The sequence below is a fragment of the Lissotriton vulgaris genome, chromosome 12 (genome assembly GCF_964263255.1).
Source record: "Lissotriton vulgaris chromosome 12, aLisVul1.2, whole genome shotgun sequence".
Classification (NCBI taxonomy): Eukaryota; Metazoa; Chordata; class Amphibia; order Caudata; family Salamandridae; genus Lissotriton; species Lissotriton vulgaris.
Window position 1 is genome coordinate 446,015,410 of NC_141700.1, and position 21,645 is coordinate 446,037,054.

The window sequence follows — 21,645 nt, forward strand, 5'->3', positions numbered from 1 at the left end:
TCAACAAGACAAAACAAAAATGACCTCAATGAATTGCAATAAATAAGAGATTTAGTTACTTGGAGTTAGAACTTAGAACCATTATTAGATATTCCAGGAGCTTTCAGAATAATAATTAATTCTACAACTATATCAAATGTATTCATCCAATCCTTCAAGCAGTGTTTGATCCAAGGTGATAAACAGTCAAAAATGAGACACAAGAAAAATTACTCTTTTTTCAAACAATTATACTTGGCCTGTACAAGGATCGAACCTGTGACCTTGGCGTTATTAGCACCACGCTCTAACCATCTGAGCTAACAAGCCATTTTGCACAAATTCCTGGAAGTCCAGCATGTGAAGAAGTGCTAATGATAGTTAACCCGGGAGATTTGGAAAGCTTAATTTCAGAGGTTTACCATGAAATTATAAATATATAATATCAACATGAAGAAACTAATATGACTTTAAAAAAATTACAATACAAAAGAGATTTTCATACTTAGTGTTAGAACTTAGAACCATTAATGTTTTTTCCATGTGTTTTAGCAATAAATAACAATTCATCACCTATATGCAATTGATTCAACTAATCGTTCTATCAGCTTCCCATCAAAGGAAATATAGACATACACATGATACAGAAGAAAATACATCTATTTTCAACATTAAAGGAGCATCAAGTATTGGCTAGGAGATTGATTGAAAGTATGTCCTTGGCATTTTTAACTTCATGCTCTAAAGACTAAACTAATAGGCTCAATAAATATATAGCATACCATTGAAGAAATAGCAGATGATGAAGTGCTATCGATTGTTAACCCGGGATAGTTGGAAAGCTTATATTCAGCTGTTTACATTCATACTATCTTTATATTTCATCAACAAGACAAAACAAAAATGACCTCAATGAATTGCAATAAATAAGAGATTTAGTTACTTGGAGTTAGAACTTAGAACCATTATTAGATATTCCAGGAGCTTTCAGAATAATAATTAATTCTACAACTATATCAAATGTATTCATCCAATCCTTCAAGCAGTGTTTGATCCAAGGTGATAAACAGTCAAAAATGAGACACAAGAAAAATTACTCTTTTTTCAAACAATTATACTTGGCCTGTACAAGGATCGAACCTGTGACCTTGGCGTTATTAGCACCACGCTCTAACCATCTGAGCTAACAAGCCATTTTGCACAAATTCCTGGAAGTCCAGCATGTGAAGAAGTGCTAATGATAGTTAACCCGGGAGATTTGGAAAGCTTAATTTCAGAGGTTTACCATGAAATTATAAATATATAATATCAACATGAAGAAACTAATATGACTTTAAAAAAATTACAATACAAAAGAGATTTTCATACTTAGTGTTAGAACTTAGAACCATTAATGTTTTTTCCATGTGTTTTAGCAATAAATAACAATTCATCACCTATATGCAATTGATTCAACTAATCGTTCTATCAGCTTCCCATCAAAGGAAATATAGACATACACATGATACAGAAGAAAATACATCTATTTTCAACATTAAAGGAGCATCAAGTATTGGCTAGGAGATTGATTGAAAGTATGTCCTTGGCATTTTTAACTTTATGCTCTAAAGACTAAACTAATAGGCTCAATAAATATATAGCATACCATTGAAGAAATAGCAGATGATGAAGTGCTATCGATTGTTAACCCGGGATAGTTGGAAAGCTTATATTCAGCTGTTTACATTCATACTATCTTTATATTTCATCAACAAGACAAAACAAAAATGACCTCAATGAATTGCAATAAATAAGAGATTTAGTTACTTGGAGTTAGAACTTAGAACCATTATTAGATATTCCAGGAGCTTTCAGAATAATAATTAATTCTACAACTATATCAAATGTATTCATCCAATCCTTCAAGCAGTGTTTGATCCAAGGTGATAAACAGTCAAAAATGAGACACAAGAAAAATTACTCTTTTTTCAAACAATTATACTTGGCCTGTACAGGGATCGAACCTGTGACCTTGGCGTTATTAGCACCACGCTCTAACCATCTGAGCTAACAAGCCATTTTGCACAAATTCCTGGAAGTCCAGCATGTGAAGAAGTGCTAATGATAGTTAACCCGGGAGATTTGGAAAGCTTAATTTCAGAGGTTTACCATGAAATTATAAATATATAATATCAACATGAAGAAACTAATATGACTTTAAAAAAATTACAATACAAAAGAGATTTTCATACTTAGTGTTAGAACTTTGAACCATTAATGTTTTTTCCATGTGTTTTAGCAATAAATAACAATTCATCACCTATATGCAATTGATTCAACTAATCGTTCTATCAGCTTCCCCTCAAAGGAAATATAGACATACACATGATACAGAAGAAAATACATCTATTTTCAACATTAAAGGAGCATCAAGTATTGGCTTGGAGACTGATTGAAAGTATGTCCTTGGCATTTTTACCTTCATGCTCTAAATACTAAACTAATAGGCTCACTAAATATATAGCATACTATTGAAGAAATAGCAGATGATGAAGTGCTACTGATTGTTAACCCGGGATAATTGGAAAGCTTATATTCAGCTGTTTACATTCATACTATCTTTATATTTCATCAACAAGACAAAACAAAAATGACCTCAATAAATTGCAATAAATAAGAGATTAAGTTACTTGGCGTTAGAACTTAGAACCATTAATAGATATTCCAGGAGCTTTCAGAATAATAATTAATTCTACAACTATATCAAATGTATTTATCCAATCCTTCAAGCAGTGTTTGATCCAAGGTGATAAACAGTCAAAAATGAGACACAAGAGAAATTAATCTTTTTTCAAACAATTAAACTTGGCCTGTACAGGGATCGAACCTGTGACCTCGGCGTTATTAGCACCACGCTCTAACCATCTGAGCTAACAGGCCGTTCTGCACAATGTCCTGGAAGTCCAGCATATGAAGAAGTGCTAATGATAGTTAACCCGGGAGATTTGGAAAGCTTAATTTCAGAGGTTTACCATGAAGTTATAAATATATAATATCAACATGAAGAAACTAATATGACTTTAAAAAAATTACAATACAAAAGAGATGTTCATACTTAGTGTTAGAACTTAGAACCATTAATGTTTTTTCCATGTGTTTTAGCAATAAATAACAATTTATCACCTATATGCAATTGATTCATTTAATCATTCTATCAGCTTCCCCTCAAAGGAAATATAGAGATACACATGATACAGAAGAAAATACATCTATTTTCAACATTAAAGGAGCATCAAGTATTGGCTTGGAGACTGATTGAAAATATGTCCTTGGCATTTTTAACTTTTTGCTCTAAAGACTAAACTAATAGGCTCACTAAATATATAGCATACTATTGAAGAAATAGCAGATGATGAAGTGCTACCGATTGTTAACACAGGATAGTTGGAAAGCTTATATTCAGCTGTTTACATTCATACTATCTTTATATTTCATCAACAAGACAAAACAAAAATGACCTCAATAAATTGCAATAAATAAGAGATTAAGTTACTTGGCGTTAGAACTTAGAACCATTAATAGATATTCCAGGAGCTTTCAGAATAATAATTAATTCTACAACTATATCAAATGTATTCATCCAATCCTTCAAGCAGTGTTTGATCCAAGGTGATAAACAGTCAAAAATGAGACACAAGAAAAATTAATCTTTTTTCAAACAATTAAACTTGGCCTGTACAGGGATCGAACCTGTGACCTTGGCGTTATTAGCACCACGCTCTAACCATCTGAGCTAACAGGCCTTTTTGCACAATTTCCTGGAAGTCCAGCATATGAAGAAGTGCTAATGATAGTTAACCCGGGAGATTTGGAAAGCTTAATTTCAGAGGTTTACCATGAAGTTATAAATATATAATATCAACATGAAGAAACTAATATGACTTTAAAAAAATTACAATACAAAAGAGATGTTCATACTTAGTGTTAGAACTTAGAATCATTAATGTTTTTTCCATGTGTTTTAGCAATAAATAATAATTCATCACCTATATGCAATTGATTCATTTAATCATTCTATCAGCTTCCCCTCAAAGGAAATATAGAGATACACATGATACAGAAGAAAATACATCTATTTTCAACATTAAAGGAGCATCAAGTATTGGCTAGGAGATTGATTGAAAGTATGTCCTTGGCATTTTTAACTTTATGCTCTAAAGGCTAAACTAATAGGCTCAATAAATATATAGCATACCATTGAAGAAATAGCAGATGATGAAGTGCTATCGATTGTTAACCCGGGATAGTTGGAAAGCTTATATTCAGCTGTTTACATTCATACTATCTTTATATTTCATCAACAAGACAAAACAAAAATGACCTCAATAAATTGCAATAAATAAGAGTTTAAGTTACTTGGCGTTAGATCTTAGAACCATTAATAGATATTCCAGGAGCTTTCAGAATAATAATTAATTCTACAACTATATCAAATGTATTTATCCAATCCTTCAAGCAGTGTTTGATCCAAGGTGATAAACAGTCAAAAATGAGACACAAGAAAAATTAACCTTTTTTCAAACAATTAAACTTGGCCTGTACAGGGATCGAACCTGTGACCTTGGCGTTATTAGCACCACGCTCTAACCATCTGAGCTAACAGGCCGTTTTGCACAATTTCCTGGAAGTCCAGCATATGAAGAAGTGCTAATGATAGTTACCCCGGGAGATTTGGAAAGCTTAATTTCAGAGGTTTACCATGAAGTTATAAATATATAATATCAACATGAAGAAACTAATATGACTTAAAAAAAATACAATACAAAAGAGATGTTCATACTTAGTGTTAGAACTTAGAACCATTAATGTTTTTTCCATGTGTTTTAGCAATAAATAACAATTCATCACCTTTATGCAATTGATTCATTTAATCATTCTATCAGCTTCCCCTCAAAGGAAATATAGAGATACACATGATACAGAAGAAAATACATCTATTTTCAACATTAAAGGAGCATCAAGTATTGGCTTGGAGACTGATTGAAAATATGTCCTTGGCATTTTTAACTTTTTGCTCTAAAGACTAAACTAATAGGCTCACTAAATATATAGCATACTATTGAAGAAATAGCAGATGATGAAGTGCTACCGATTGTTAACCCGGGATAGTTGGAAAGCTTATATTCAGCTGTTTACATTCATACTATCTTTATATTTCATCAACAAGACAAAACATAAATGACCTCAATAAATTGCAATAAATAAGAGATTAAGTTACTTGGCGTTAGAACTTAGAACCATTAATAGATATTCCAGGAGCTTTCAGAATAATAATTAATTCTACAACTATATCAAATGTATTTATCCAATCCTTCAAGCAGTGTTTGATCCAAGGTGATAAACAGTCAAAAATGAGACACAAGAAAAATTAATCTTTTTTCAAACAATTAAACTTGGCATGTACAGGGATCGAACCTGTGACCTTGGCGTTATTAGCACCACGCTCTAACCATCTGAGCTAACAGGCCGTTTTGCACAATTTCCTGGAAGTCCAGCATATGAAGAAGTGCTAATGATAGTTAACCCGGGAGATTTGGAAAGCTTAATTTCAGAGGTTTACCATGAAGTTATAAATATATAATATCAACATGAAGAAACTAATATGACTTTAAAAAAATTACAATACAAACGAGATGTGCATACTTAGTGTTAAAACTTAGAACCATTAATGTTTTTTCCATGTGTTTTAGCAATAAATAACAATTCATCACCTATATGCAATTGATTCATTTAATCATTCTATCAGCTTCCCCTCAAAGGAAATATAGAGATACACATGATACAGAAGAAAATACATCTATTTTCAACATTAAAGGAACATCAAGTATTGGCTTGGAGACTGAGGGAAATATGTCCTTGGCATTTTTAACTTTTTGCTCTAAAGACTAAACTAATAGGCTCACTAAATATATAGCATACTATTGAAGAAATAGAAGATGATGAAGTGCTACTCATTGTTAACCCGGGATAGTTGGAAAGCTTATATTCAGCTGTTTACATTCATACTATCTTTATATTTCATCAACAAGACAAAACAAAAATGAACTCAATGAATTGCAATAAATAAGAGATTTAGTTACTTGGAGTTAGAACTTAGAACCATTAATAGGTATTCCAGGAGCTTTCAGAATAATAATTAATTCTACAACTATATCAAATGTATTCATCCAATCCTTCAAGCAGATTTTGATATAAGGTGATAAACAGTCAAAAATGAGACACAAGAAAAATTACTCTTTTTTCAAACAATTATACTTGGCCTGTACAGGGATCGAACCTGTGACCTTGGCGTTATTAGCACCACGCTCTAACCATCTGAGCTAACAAGCCATTTTGCACAAATTCTTGGAAGTCCAGCATGTGAAGAACTGCTAATGATAGTTAACCCGGGAGATTTGGAAAGCTTAATTTCAGAGGTTTACCATGAAATTATAAATATATAATATCAACATGAAGAAACTAATATGACTTTAAAAAAATTACAATACAAAAGAGATTTTCATACTTAGTGTTAGAACTTAGAACCATTAATGTTTTTTCCATGTGTTTTAGCAATAAATAACAATTCATCACCCATATGCAATTGATTCAACTAATCGTTCTATCAGCTTCCCCTCAAAGGAAATATAGACATACACATGATACAGAAGAAAATACATCTATTTTCAACATTAAAGGAGCATCAAGTATTGGCTTGGAGACTGATTGAAAGTATGTCCTTGGCATTTTTACCTTCATGCTCTAAAGACTAAACTAATAGGCTCACTAAATATATAGCATACTATTGAAGAAATAGCAGATGATGAAGTGCTACTGATTGTTAACCCGGGATAATTGGAAAGCTTATATTCAGCTGTTTACATTCATACTATCTTTATATTTCATCAACAAGACAAAACAAAAATGACCTCAATAAATTGCAATAAATAAGAGATTAAGTTACTTGGCGTTAGAACTTAGAACCATTAATAGATATTCCAGGAGCTTTCAGAATAATAATTAATTCTACAACTATATCAAATGTATTTATCCAATCCTTCAAGCAGCGTTTGATTCAAGGTAATAAACAGTCAAGAATGAGACGCAAGAAAAAATTAATCTTTTTTCAAACAATTAAACTTGGCCTGTATATGGATCGAACCTGTGACCTTGGCGTTATTAGCACCACGCTCTAACCATCTGAGCTAACAGGCCATTTTGCATAAACTCCTGGAAGTCCAGCATATGAAGAAGTGCTAATGATAGTTAACCCGGGAGATTTGGAAAGCTTAATTTCAGAGGTTTACCATGAAGTTATAAATATATAATATCAACATGAAGAAACTAATATGACTTTAAAAAAATTACAATACAAAAGAGATTTTCATACTTAGTGTTAGAACTTAGAACCATTAATGTTTTTTCCATGTGTTTTAGCAATAAATAACAATTCATCACCTATATGCAATTGATTCATTTAATCATTCTATCAGCTCCCCCTCAAAGGAAATATAGAGATACACATGATACAGAAGAAAATACATCTATTTTCAACATTAAAGGAGCATCAAGTATTGGCTTGGAGACTGATTGAAATTATGTCCTTGGCATTTTTAAAATTTTGCTCTAAAGACTAAACTAATAGGCTCACTAAATATATAGCATACTATTGAAGAAATAGCAGATGATGAAGTGCTACTGATTGTTAACCCGGGATAGTTGGAAAGCTTATATTCAGCTGTTTACATTCATACTATCTTTATATTTCATCAACAAGACAAAACAAAAATGACCTCAATGAATTGCAATAAATAGGAGATTTAGTTACTTGGAGTTAGAACTTAGAACCATTAATAGCTATTCCAGGAGCTTTCAGAATAATAATTAATTCTACAACTATATCAAATGTATTCATCCAATCCTTCAAGCAGCGTTTGATCCAAGGTGATAAACAGTCAAAAATTAGACACAAGAAAAATTAATCTTTTTACAAACAATTAAACTCGGCCTGTACAGGGATTGAACCTGTGACCTTGGCGATATTAGCACCACGCTCTAACCATCTGAGCTAACAGGCCGTTTTGCACAAATTCCTGGAAGTCCAGCATATGAAGAAGTGCTAATGATAGTTAACCCGGGAGATTTGGAAAGCTTAATTTCAGAGGTTTACCATGAAGTTATACTTATATAATATCAACATGAAGAAACTAATATGACTCTAAAAAAATTACAATACAAAAGAGATTTTCATACTTAGTGTTAGAACTTAGAACCATTAATGTTTTTTCCATGTGTTTTAGCAATAAATAACAATTCATCACCTATATGCAATTGATTCATCTAATCATTCTATCAGCTTCCCCTCAAAGGAAATATAGACATACACATGATACAGACGAAAATACATCTATTTTCAACATTAAAGGAGCATCAAGTATTGGCTTGGAGACTGATTGAAAGTATGTCCTTGGCATTTTTAACTTTATGCTCTAAAGACTAAACTAATAGGCTCACTAAATATATAGCATACTATTGAAGAAATAGCAGATGATGAAGTGCTACTGATTGTTAACCCGGGATAGTTGGAAAGCTTATATTCAGCTGTTTACATTCATACTATCTTTATATTTCATCAACAAGACAAAACAAAAATGACCTCAATGAATTGCAATAAATAAGAGATTTAGTTACTTGGCGTTAGAACTTAGAACCATTAATAGATATTCCAGGAGCTTTCAGAATAATAATTAATTCTACAACTATATGAAATATATTCATCCAATCCTTCAAGCTCCGTTTGATCCAAGGTGATAAACAGTCAAAAATGAGACACAAGAAAAATGTATCTTTTTACAAACAATTAAACTTGGCCTGTACAGGGATCGAACCTGTGACCTTGGCGTTATTAGCACCATGCTCTAACCATCCGAGCTAACAGGCCGTTTTGCATGAATTGCTGGAAGTCCAGCATATGAAGAAGTGCTAATGATAGTTAACCCGGGAGATTTGGAAAGCTTAATTTCAGAGGTTTACCATGAAGTTATAAATATATAATATCAACATGAATAAACTAATATGACTTTAAAAAAATTACAATACAAAAGAGATGTTCATACTTAGTGTTAAAACTTAGAACCATTAATGTTTTTTCCATGTGTTTTAGCAATAAATAACAATTCATCACCTATATGCAATTGATTCATTTAATCATTCTATCAGCTTCCCCTCAAAGAAAATATAGAGATACACATGATACAGAAGAAAATACATCTATTTTCAACATTAAAGGAGCATCAAGTATTGGCTAGGAGATTGATTGAAAGTATGTCCTTGGCATTTTTAACTTTATGCTCTAAAGACTAAACTAATAGGCTCACTAAATATATAGCATACTATTGAAGAAATAGCAGATGATGAAGTGCTACCGATTGTTAACCCGGGATAGTTGGAAAGCTTATATTCAGCTGTTTACATTCATACTATCTTTATATTTCATCAATAAGACAAAACAAAAATGACCTCAATAAATTGCAATAAATAAGAGATTTAGTTACTTGGCGTTAGAACTTAGAACCATGAATAGATATTTCAGGAGCTTTCAGAATAATAATTAATTCTACAACTATATCAAATGTATTCATCCAATCCTCCAAGCAGCGTTTGATCCAAGGTGATAAACAGTCAAAAATGAGACACAAGAAAAAATAATCTTTTTTCAAACAATTAAACTTGGCCTGTACAGGGATCGAACCTGTGACCTTGGCGTTATTAGCACCACGCTCTAACCATCTGAGCTAACAGGCCATTTTGCATAAACTCCTGGAAGTCCAGCATATGAAAAAGTGCTAATGATAGTTAACCCGGGAGATTTGGAAAGCTTAATTTCAGAGGTTTACCATGAACTTATAAATATATATTATCAACATGAAGAAACTAATATGACTTTAAAAAAATTACAATACAAAAGAGATTTTCATACTTAGTGTTAGAACTTAGAACCATTAATGTTTTTTCCATGTGTTTTAGCAATAAATAACAATTCATCACCTATATGCAATTGATTCATTTAATCATTCTATCAGCTTCCCCTCAAAGAAAATATAGAGATACACATGATACAGAAGAAAATACATCTATTTTCAACATTAAAGGAGCATCAAGTATTGGCTAGGAGATTGATTGAAAGTATGTCCTTGGCATTTTTAACTTTATGCTCTAAAGACTAAACTAATAGGCTCACTAAATATATAGCATACTATTGAAGAAATAGCAGATGATGAAGTGCTACCGATTGTTAACCCGGGATAGTTGGAAAGCTTATATTCAGCTGTTTACATTCATACTATCTTTATATTTCATCAATAAGACAAAACAAAAATGACCTCAATAAATTGCAATAAATAAGAGATTTAGTTACTTGGCGTTAGAACTTAGAACCATGAATAGATATTTCAGGAGCTTTCAGAATAATAATTAATTCTACAACTATATCAAATGTATTCATCCAATCCTCCAAGCAGCGTTTGATCCAAGGTGATAAACAGTCAAAAATGAGACACAAGAAAAAATAATCTTTTTTCAAACAATTAAACTTGGCCTGTACAGGGATCAAACCTGTGACCTTGGCGTTATTAGCACCACGCTCTAACCATCTGAGCTAACAGGCCATTTTGCATAAACTCCTGGAAGTCCAGCATATGAAAAAGTGCTAATGATAGTTAACCCGGGAGATTTGGAAAGCTTAATTTCAGAGGTTTACCATGAACTTATAAATATATATTATCAACATGAAGAAACTAATATGACTTTAAAAAAATTACAATACAAAAGAGATTTTCATACTTAGTGTTAGAACTTAGAACCATTAATGTTTTTTCCATGTGTTTTAGCAATAAATAACAATTCATCACCTATATGCAATTGATTCATTTAATCATTCTATCAGCTTCCCCTCAAAGGAAATATAGAGATACACATGATACAGAAGAAAATACATCTATTTTCAACATTAAAGGAGCATCAAGTATTGGCTTGGAGACTGATTGAAAGTATGTCCTTGGCATTTTTACCGTTATGCTCTAAAGACTAAACTAATAGGCTCACTAAATATATAGCATACTATTGAAGAAATAGCAGATGATGAAGTGCTACTGATTGTTAACCCGGGATAATTGGAAAGCTTATATTCAGCTGTTTACATTCATACTATCTTTATATTTCATCAACAAGACAAAACAAAAATGACCTCAATAAATTGCAATAAATAAGAGATTAAGTTACTTGGCGTTAGAACTTAGAACCATTAATAGATATTCCAGGAGCTTTCAGAATAATAATTAATTCTACAACTATATCAAATATATTTATCCAATCCTTCAAGCAGTGTTTGATCCAAGGTGATAAACAGTCAAAAATGAGACACAAGAAAAATTAATCTTTTTTCAAACAATTAAACTTGGCCTGTACAGGGATCGAACCTGTGACCTTGGCGTTATTAGCACCACGCTCTAACCATCTGAGCTAACAGGCCTTTTTGCACAATTTCCTGGAAGTCCAGCATATGAAGAAGTGCTAATGATAGTTAACCCGGGAGATTTGGAAAGCTTAATTTCAGTAGGTTTACCATGAAGTTATAAATATATAATATCAACATGAAGAAACTAATATGACTAAGTTACAATACAAAAGAGATGTTCATACTTAGTGTTAAAACTTAGAACCATTAATGTTTTTTCCATGTGTTTTAGCAATAAATAACAATTCATCACCTATATGCAATTGATTCATTTAATCATTCTATCAGCTTCCCCTCAAAGGAAATATAGAGATACACATGATACAGAAGAAAATACATCTATTTTCAACATTAAAGGAGCATCAAGTATTGGCTTGGAGACTGATGAAAATATGTCCTTGGCATTTTTAACTTTTTGCTCTAAAGACTAAACTAATAGGCTCGCTAAATATATAGCATACTATTGAAGAAATAGCAGATGATGAAGTGCTACTGATTGTTAACCCGGGATAGTTGGAAAGCTTATATTCAGCTGTTTACATTCATACTATCTGTATATTTCATCAACAAGACAAAACAAAAATGACCTCAATGAATTGCAATAAATAAGAGATTTAGTTACTTGGATTTAGAACTTAGAACCATTAATAGATATTCCAGGAGCTTTCAGAATAATAATTAATTCTACAACTATATCAAATGTATTCATCCAATCCTTCAAGCAGCGTTTGATCCAAGGTGATAAACAGTCAAAAATTAGACACAAGAAAAATTAATCTTTTTACAAACAATTAAACTCGGCCTGTACAGGGATTGAACCTGTGACCTTGGCGTTATTAGCACCACGCTCTAACCATCTGAGCTAACAGGCCGTTTTGCACAAATTCCTGGAAGTCCAGCATATGAAGAAGTGCTAATGATAGTTAACCCGGGAGATTTGGAAAGCTTAATTTCAGAGGTTTACCATGAAGTTATACTTATATAATATCAACATGAAGAAACTAATATGACTCTAAAAAAATTACAATACAAAAGAGATTTTCATACTTAGTGTTAGAACTTAGAACCATTAATGTTTTTTCCATGTGTTTTAGCAATAAATAACAATTCATCACCTATATGCAATTGATTCATCTAATCATTCTATCAGCTTCCCCTCAAAGGAAATATAGACATACACATGATACAGAAGAAAATACATCTATTTTCAACATTAAAGGAGCATCAAGTATTGGCTTGGAGACTGATTGAAAGTATGTCCTTGGCATTTTTAACTTTATGCTCTAAAGACTAAACTAATAGGCTCACTAAATATATAGCATACTATTGAAGAAATAGCAGATGATGAAGTGCTACTGATTGTTAACCCGGGATAGTTGGAAAGCTTATATTCAGCTGTTTACATTCATACTATCTTTATATTTCATCAACAAGACAAAACAAAAATGACCTCAATGAATTGCAATAAATAAGAGATTTAGTTACTTGGCGTTAGAACTTAGAACCATTAATAGATATTCCAGGAGCTTTCAGAATAATAATTAATTCTACAACTATATGAAATATATTCATCCAATCCTTCAAGCTCCGTTTGATCCAAGGTGATAAACAGTCAAAAATGAGACACAAGAAAAATGTATCTTTTTACAAACAATTAAACTTGGCCTGTACAGGGATCGAACCTGTGACCTTGGCGTTATTAGCACCATGCTCTAACCATCCGAGCTAACAGGCCGTTTTGCATGAATTGCTGGAAGTCCAGCATATGAAGAAGTGCTAATGATAGTTAACCCGGGAGATTTGGAAAGCCTAATTTCAGAGGTTTACCATGAAGTTATAAATATATAATATCAACATGAATAAACTAATATGACTTTAAAAAAATTACAATACAAAAGAGATTTTCATACTTAGTGTTAGAACTTAGAACCATTAATGTTTTTTCCATGTGTTTTAGCAATAAATAACAATTCATCACCTATATGCAATTGATTCATTTAATCATTCTATCAGCTTCCCCTCAAAGAAAATATAGAGATACACATGATACAGAAGAAAATACATCTATTTTCAACATTAAAGGAGCATCAAGTATTGGCTAGGAGATTGATTGAAAGTATGTCCTTGGCATTTTTAACTTTATGCTCTAAAGACTAAACTAATAGGCTCACTAAATATATAGCATACTATTGAAGAAATAGCAGATGATGAAGTGCTACCGATTGTTAACCCGGGATAGTTGGAAAGCTTATATTCAGCTGTTTACATTCATACTATCTTTATATTTCATCAATAAGACAAAACAAAAATGACCTCAATAAATTGCAATAAATAAGAGATTTAGTTACTTGGCGTTAGAACTTAGAACCATGAATAGATATTTCAGGAGCTTTCAGAATAATAATTAATTCTACAACTATATCAAATGTATTCATCCAATCCTCCAAGCAGCGTTTGATCCAAGGTGATAAACAGTCAAAAATGAGACACAAGAAAAAATAATCTTTTTTCAAACAATTAAACTTGGCCTGTACAGGGATCGAACCTGTGACCTTGGCGTTATTAGCACCACGCTCTAACCATCTGAGCTAACAGGCCATTTTGCATAAACTCCTGGATGTCCAGCATATGAAAAAGTGCTAATGATAGTTAACCCAGGAGATTTGGAAAGCTTAATTTCAGAGGTTTACCATGAACTTATAAATATATATTATCAACATGAAGAAACTAATATGACTTTAAAAAAATTACAATACAAAAGAGATTTTCATACTTAGTGTTAGAACTTAGAACCATTAATGTTTTTTCCATGTGTTTTAGCAATAAATAACAATTCATCACCTATATGCAATTGATTCATTTAATCATTCTATCAGCTTCTCCTCAAAGGAAATATAGAGATACACATGATACAGAAGAAAATACATCTATTTTCAACATTAAAGGAGCATCAAGTATTGGCTTGGAGACTGATTGAAAGTATGTCCTTGGCATTTTTACCTTTATGCTCTAAAGACTAAACTAATAGGCTCACTAAATATATAGCATGCTATTGAAGAAATAGCAGATGATGAAGTGCTACTGATTGTTAACCCGGGATAATTGGAAAGCTTATATTCAGCTGTTTACATTCATACTATCTTTATATTTCATCAACAAGACAAAACAAGGAGGAGCTACGCCAGAGACCGCGATGGCCGCCTGACTCCTCGGCTCCGCTAACCTGCCCGCTTCCTGTCCGAAGCGCAGCGGATCCTGATATCTATCCTGCTTGAAAACCGGCGCTTCGGAGCCGCGCTGGGCTTCTGCCTCGAATGGTGGGCTCCCCGCCGCTCAGCTCGTTGTGGAACCGGAGATTTGCCCTGGACCTGCCCTGCCTCGGCGTGTGAGGGATCGGATCCTTTGTTCTCCGGTGAGGCTGCCCCCTGACTCAGCAGCCGCGGACGCCTGTGACGAGAGGGGCCGGAGGCTGTTGTGCTACTGTTGCAAACGATTGCTACAGTGTGCCGTCCGGCCCGCTCTTCCCTGTTTGGTTCGATACCGCCTCAGGAGATACGTTGTATCCCACACCAGTCCCAGGATCGGCGCTGGGTGATTCCACTATCCTTTGGCGCTGCAGCGGACGCCATTTTACCGGGCGCCCTTCATCTTGCCTGGTACCCCCCGGGGGATCCACAAGACGCTTTCCTAAAGGCAAGTTGCTTACGGCAGGACCCTGGACGGCGGGAGTTAAACTTTCTTCGTGGCTTAGTAGTGATTGCGCCCACTGCCTACACTATCGGCTTCGCCTTTGAGATGGGCTCCGGCAGCCACTACAGTGGACGACAACATGGCGACCCCCTTTGGGTGCGGGACTCGGCTGCTGTGGAGTCCATCGCCCTTGCAGATGTCTACATTGCCCTGCACGAGCTGTGGACATCTATGCGGGCTCGCGCCCGTGATCTGAGGGACCGTCTAAATGGAGTGATGCCCGGTGGGCTCCCGGACGACTGTGCTGCTGGCGGTTCCCCGCCGGATCTGCGATACCCGGCGACCGGCGGGTGGGACCCGTGTACCCCGCCGTGTGTTGTGACACGTTACACCCTGGATGATTCGGCTGCTGGGCCCTCTACTCTGGAGACGCTGGGGAGGGCGACGCTGGATCCTGCCTACCGGCTGGAGAGCGCTTGCTGGTCGACTTGCCCCGTGTCCACCTTGGGGTCCCCCGGAGGGCCCCCCTGCTCCGCCAAGATGATGTTGCAACGGCCCTGGCCATTCGGCCTTCAGGTACTGCTGCTGGGTTTCCACCTTTGCTGGGTAGCTACTGAGTGTTCTGCACTACGTGGGACGGATTTCTGCGAGGGGCTTTTGGACTGGTGGTGGTCTTTACATCTGCACCTCATGCCCAAGATGGCCGCTGCCCGCCTGGACTTCGTTGCTGGGCTGGATCGACGGGGACAAGGCTAACACTGTATGTGTTTTAAACGTGGTTGGATGCTACATGGTTGACGGGAAAGTGGAACTGTTGGGATGGCGTATGCTATTATGGTGTCGGGTCGGGATCCGAGGAGAGATGGCCGAGGGTGGTTTTATCGACTGTATGTGCTGGAGGGCGCTACGTTCTCCTGTTCTATTGTTACCATCATGGCTGTGTGTTGGATGGACGTTTACGGACACCCCCCCGCTCTGATGTGGACACTTTGCTCGCTCGCTTCATCCAAGATGTCTACCATTAGGCTGGACTATGCTGCTGCTTCGCATCGAGGGGGGCGGGGCTGGGGTGGTTTCCTGTTGTGCACGGTCTGTTTCTGCTTACACAGCTGGGATACTGATGGACTGCCGGGGATAGTGATTATGGGTATTGTATTGGTCGCGGGGCCCGGGATCGGGCGGCTGGGGATATATGATGGTGGTCTTGGGAATTTCTACTGGTCCTCGGTGATTCCTTAAGGGTAACGTATGTATTGTTGGGCGGGGACTATGATGTGACTGTTCTTTGTTTGATTTATTCGTTTACTTGAGATTATTCTCCCCACCTACCTTTCGGATTGCTACTACTCTTAAGCTGATGGTAATTTGCGTGTGTGATGTTAATAGGACCGGTGGTGACCGAGATTACGTCGAATCTAGCTCCTCCCTGCCTTCTCTGAGAGTTGGTGGGTGGGATGGCTCTTCTCACTCTATATACTCTCTTTCCCACTTGTGGGTTTCTTGGGGCGACAGGCATGCCTATGGGGGGGGGTGGGCCGTGGCCTTCCGCTGGTATGCAGGGTGGGGGGATGGGATGTGTTTTATGTTTTCTCTTTGTTTCTATGGCCCTCTTTCTTTTTCTTCTCTTCTTCTGTTTCCTTTTTCTATATCTCTTCGCTTCCTTTGGGGTCGGGGTCCGGTCTTATTAGGGAGTTTACTATATCGTCTCTTCATGTGACATAGTGGTTGATCCTGGTTCCTGGATGGTGGTCACTTGTTTTCTGTCACATGCTTCCACTATCACGCCACCTCCCGGATGCTCCCTAAATTATAATAACTATCCTGTTCAGTGAGTGGCTTTGACTCTTTTTGTAGTTTTAGGCTTGCATTCGACAAAATTATAAAATTAAACCTTTTTATATCCTTATGCTATTGTTCTATGCCACATACATTACTCTTCGCTCATAGACAGCTCTAATGGCGTTCTGTTCCATTTATACTGCTTTATTCTTTTCCCATATGTCATAGCGGCCGGCCCCTAGGGGTTGTAGGCAGACGCTGTGTATTGTGCATTTTACAAATAAAGGTTTTAAAAAAAAAAAAAAATAAATAAAAAAAAAAACAAGACAAAACAAAAATGACCTCAATAAATTGCAATAAATAAGAGATTAAGTTACTTGGCGTTAGAACTTAGAACCATTAATAGATATTCCAGGAGCTTTCAGAATAATAATTAATTCTACAACTATATCAAATATATTTATCCAATCCTTCAAGCAGTGTTTGATCCAAGGTGATAAACAGTCAAAAATGAGACACAAGAAAAATTAATCTTTTTTCAAACAATTAAACTTGGCCTGTACAGGGATCGAACCTGTGACCTTGGCGTTATTAGCACCACGCTCTAACCATCTGAGCTAACAGGCCGTTTTGCACAATTTCCTGGAAGTCCAGCATATGAAGAAGTGCTAATGATAGTTAACCCGGGAGATTTGGAAAGCTTAATTTCAGTAGGTTTACCATGAAGTTATAAATATATAATATCAACATGAAGAAACTAATATGACTAAGTTACAATACAAAAGAGATGTTCATACTTAGTGTTAAAACTTAGAACCATTAATGTTTTTTCCATGTGTTTTAGCAATAAATAACAATTCATCACCTATATGCAATTGATTCATTTAATCATTCTATCAGCTTCCCCTCAAAGGAAATATAGAGATACACATGATACAGAAGAAAATACATCTATTTTCAACATTAAAGGAGCATCAAGTATTGGCTTGGAGACTGATGAAAATATGTCCTTGGCATTTTTAACTTTTTGCTCTAAAGACTAAACTAATAGGCTCGCTAAATATATAGCATACTATTGAAGAAATAGCAGATGATGAAGTGCTACTGATTGTTTACCCGGGATAGTTGGAAAGCTTATATTCAGCTGTTTACATTCATACTATCTGTATATTTCATCAACAAGACAAAACAAAAATGACCTCAATGAATTGCAATAAATAAGAGATTTAGTTACTTGGAGTTAGAACTTAGAACCATTAATAGATATTCCAGGAGCTTTCAGAATAATAATTAATTCTACAACTATATCAAATGTATTCATCCAATCCTTCAAGCAGTGTTTGATCCAAGGTGATAAACAGTCAAAAATGAGACACAAGAAAAATTACTCTTTTTTCAAACAATTATACTTGGCCTGTACAGGGATCTAACCTGTGACCTTGGCGTTATTAGCACCACGCTCTAACCATCTGAGCTAACAAGCCATTTTGCACAAATTCCTGGAAGTCCAGCATGTGAAGAAGTGCTAATGATAGTTAACCCGGGAGATTTGGAAAGCTTAATTTCAGAAGTTTACCATGAAATTATAAATATATAATATCAACATGAAGAAACTAATATGACTATAAAAAAATTACAATACAAAAGAGATTTTCATACTTAGTGTTAGAACTTAGAACCATTAATGTTTTTTCCATGTGTTTTAGCAATAAATAACAATTCATCACCTATATGCAATTGATTCAACTAATCGTTCTATCAGCTTCCCCTCAAAGGAAATATAGACATACACATGATACAGAAGAAAATACATCTATTTTCAACATTAAAGGAGCATCAAGTATTGGCTTGGAGACTGATTGAAAGTATGTCCTTGGCATTTTTACCTTCATGCTCTAAAGACTAAACTAATAGGCTCACTAAATATATAGCATACTATTGAAGAAATAGCAGATGATGAAGTGCTACTGATTGTTAACCCGGGATAGTTGGAAAGCTTATATTCAGCTGTTTACATTCATACTATCTTTATATTTCATCAACAAGACAAAACAAAAATGACCTCAATGAATTGCAATAAATAAGAGATTTAGTTACTTGGAGTTAGAACTTAGAACCATTAATAGATATTCCAGGAGCTTTCAGAATAATAATTAATTCTACAACTATATCAAATGTATTCATCCAATCCTTCAAGCAGTGTTTGATCCACGGTGATAAACAGTCAAAAATGAGACACAAGAAAAATTAATCTTTTTTCAAACAATTAAACTTGGCCTGTACAGGGATCGAACCTGTGACCTTGGCGTTATTAGCACCACGCTCTAACCATCTGAGCTAACAGGCCATTTTTCACAAATTCCTTGAAGTCCAGCATGTGAAGAAGTGCTAATGATAGTTAACCCCGGAGATTTGGAAAGCTTAATTTCAGAGATTTACCATGAAATTATAAATATATAATATCAACATGAAGAAACTAATATGACTAAAACGAATTAGATATATAAGTTCCTAATGTCTGTGCAATTAGCATTGGTCTCAAACCAAGTTCGGTGAGGTAGAGTTATAAGGTATTCCAGTGCATAACAGGTTAGTATGGATAAATAAATCAGGTGAGGTAGAGGTTATATAGTTTTGTCAGTGAGATAAAGTTATCAGTTCACAAGTATATGAGGTAGCAGTATGTGTCTAGCCTCGGCTTGAACATGGACACAGTCAGATGTCAGGAATTGCTCTTCCAACATTCATGAAGTGGACAATCCTCTGGTAGCGTCAATGCTCGTCTCAGTAATCCGTAGGTCTCTCTATGTAGGGTATTTACTCATCAAGTGGCTCTTAAGTTCTCTTTTGAATGATACTGTATTTTGAATCTTCCTGATGCTTGGCGGGAGAGAGTTCCAGATTCTGGGGGCAGCTCCAGAGAATGCTCTGTTGTAAGTCTTTTTCTTGTGGAAAAAGGCTGGTCGCAATAGCAACTCTTTTGCGCTTCTAGTTGTTCTGTTACCTCCTGATAGCTTAAGTTTTTTGGCTAGGTATATAGGCGTGTTGCAATGAACCGCTTTATGTGTAATACAGGCCATCTTCATTTGAATTCTGGCTTCGTAGGGAAGCCAGTTTAGTGCTTTCAGATGCGGAGATATATGATCGAATTTCTTCGTTCCCGTGATGAGTCTTGCCGCTGCGTTGAGGCAGGCTTTTAGTGGTGCTGTGGATGTTTTCGGTAGGCCAGCTAGTGTGGTGCAGCCGTATTCGATCCTCGAGATAACTAGTGATTGGATAGCCAGTTTTAGATCTGACTCTGAGATAAAGGGTTTCAGTTTTCTTAAGTAATTTAAGTGGAAGCGGGCGCTCTTGGCCATTGAATTAATATGGTCTTTCATGTCAAGGTTTTCATCTAGGGTAATTCCTAGTGACTTGGCTGAGTTAACTAGTGTCGGGGCGCAATTTAACGCCGTTACCAATTTAGTCCATTCCTTAACATCAGGTTGGCTCCTTGTCGGTGAAATTAGCAGGAATTCTGTTTTCTGGGCGTTTAGTTTCAGATGGTTCATTGTTAACCATTGCAGAGCTCTCTTTAGTGTTTTGTTCATTAGGTCAATGTCCTCAAGGGAGGCGATCTTTATGTATAATTGTGTGTCGTCAGCATACATGTGATAGGATATCTGTGATTGTTGAAGAATCTCCGTGAGAGGTTCTACATACAAGTTGAATAGATCTGGGGATAACGTTGAGCCTTGTGGGACCCCGATTGCATTGGGGCTCGGGGAAGAGATTGCTTGATTCACCAAGAATCGCTGAGTCCTGTTTTGTAGGAAGGAGTTGAACCATTTCAGCACGTTTCCGGACAATCCCATCCTGTTTTGTAGCCTGGTCATTAGCACTTCATGGTTTACCGTGTCAAATGCTGATGACAGGTCTAGCAGGATTAGTAGGCATGTTTGATTTCGGTCTAAGGCTTGTAGGGCGTCATCAACAATATGCAGGATCACAGTCTCAGTACTGTGTCCTGTTCTGAATCCTGATTGGCAATCATCAAGTAGTGAGAATTTTGCGATATGTTGACTTATTTGGCCCTGTACGCATTTCTCAATGAGTTTGGCCAGTAGTGGGATGTTGGTCACTGGTCGATAGTTGTTCGGGTCTGTTGCATCAGCTGTCGGTTTTTTGATGATGGGCACTACCTGCCCTGTTTTTAGGCAGTCCGGGAGGGTTCCTTGTGCAAGTGAGGCATTTATTATCTCGGTCCAGATCGGGACTAGAGTGTGGCTGATTTTTCTTACACACTTTCCCGGTAGAGGGTCTTGATAGTGGTTGTTCGATCTGAGTTCCGCCAGCGTTTTGGCAATCATTCTCTTGTCATATAATTCAAATATATCCCATTTTGCCATATTTTTTGATTGGAGATCTTCTGTTGAGACATTGGCCTCATTTTTAGGTGGGGGAAGGGTCATAAGGTTTGTTGCTGCATTTGAGAGTTCAACCTCTAGTAATTTGGATTTTTCCGTGAAAAATATGGAAAATTCCTCGCAGCTTATGGGAGTTTTTGTCTTCTCTTGAACTGTTTTGGCTAGTTTGTTTGACTGTAGTTTTAAAATCTCGAAGAGTTTTCGCGGTCTGTTTGTGGCACTGTCCAATTCCGATCAGATAAATTCTTTTTTGGAGTT

At 35.7% G+C, this 21,645-nt stretch overlaps 7 non-coding genes across 7 annotated transcripts; all 7 read right to left on the bottom strand.

Moving 5' to 3' along the window:
• Positions 1 to 3,687: 3,687 nt before the first annotated feature.
• Positions 3,688 to 3,761, bottom strand: TRNAI-AAU (transfer RNA isoleucine (anticodon AAU)). Its single transcript has one exon. It is a non-coding gene; the product is annotated as a tRNA-Ile (tRNA).
• A 789-nt stretch (positions 3,762 to 4,550) lies between these two features.
• On the bottom strand, positions 4,551 to 4,624 carry TRNAI-AAU (transfer RNA isoleucine (anticodon AAU)). Its single transcript has one exon. It is a non-coding gene; the product is annotated as a tRNA-Ile (tRNA).
• Positions 4,625 to 9,727: 5,103 nt separating this feature from the next.
• On the bottom strand, positions 9,728 to 9,801 carry TRNAI-AAU (transfer RNA isoleucine (anticodon AAU)). Its single transcript has one exon. It is a non-coding gene; the product is annotated as a tRNA-Ile (tRNA).
• Positions 9,802 to 11,453: 1,652 nt separating this feature from the next.
• On the bottom strand, positions 11,454 to 11,527 carry TRNAI-AAU (transfer RNA isoleucine (anticodon AAU)). Its single transcript has one exon. It is a non-coding gene; the product is annotated as a tRNA-Ile (tRNA).
• Positions 11,528 to 14,036: 2,509 nt separating this feature from the next.
• On the bottom strand, positions 14,037 to 14,110 carry TRNAI-AAU (transfer RNA isoleucine (anticodon AAU)). The gene has a single exon. It is a non-coding gene; the product is annotated as a tRNA-Ile (tRNA).
• Positions 14,111 to 17,534: 3,424 nt separating this feature from the next.
• On the bottom strand, positions 17,535 to 17,608 carry TRNAI-AAU (transfer RNA isoleucine (anticodon AAU)). Its single transcript has one exon. It is a non-coding gene; the product is annotated as a tRNA-Ile (tRNA).
• Positions 17,609 to 19,254: 1,646 nt separating this feature from the next.
• TRNAI-AAU (transfer RNA isoleucine (anticodon AAU)) lies at positions 19,255 to 19,328 on the bottom strand. Its single transcript has one exon. It is a non-coding gene; the product is annotated as a tRNA-Ile (tRNA).
• Positions 19,329 to 21,645: the final 2,317 nt, after the last annotated feature.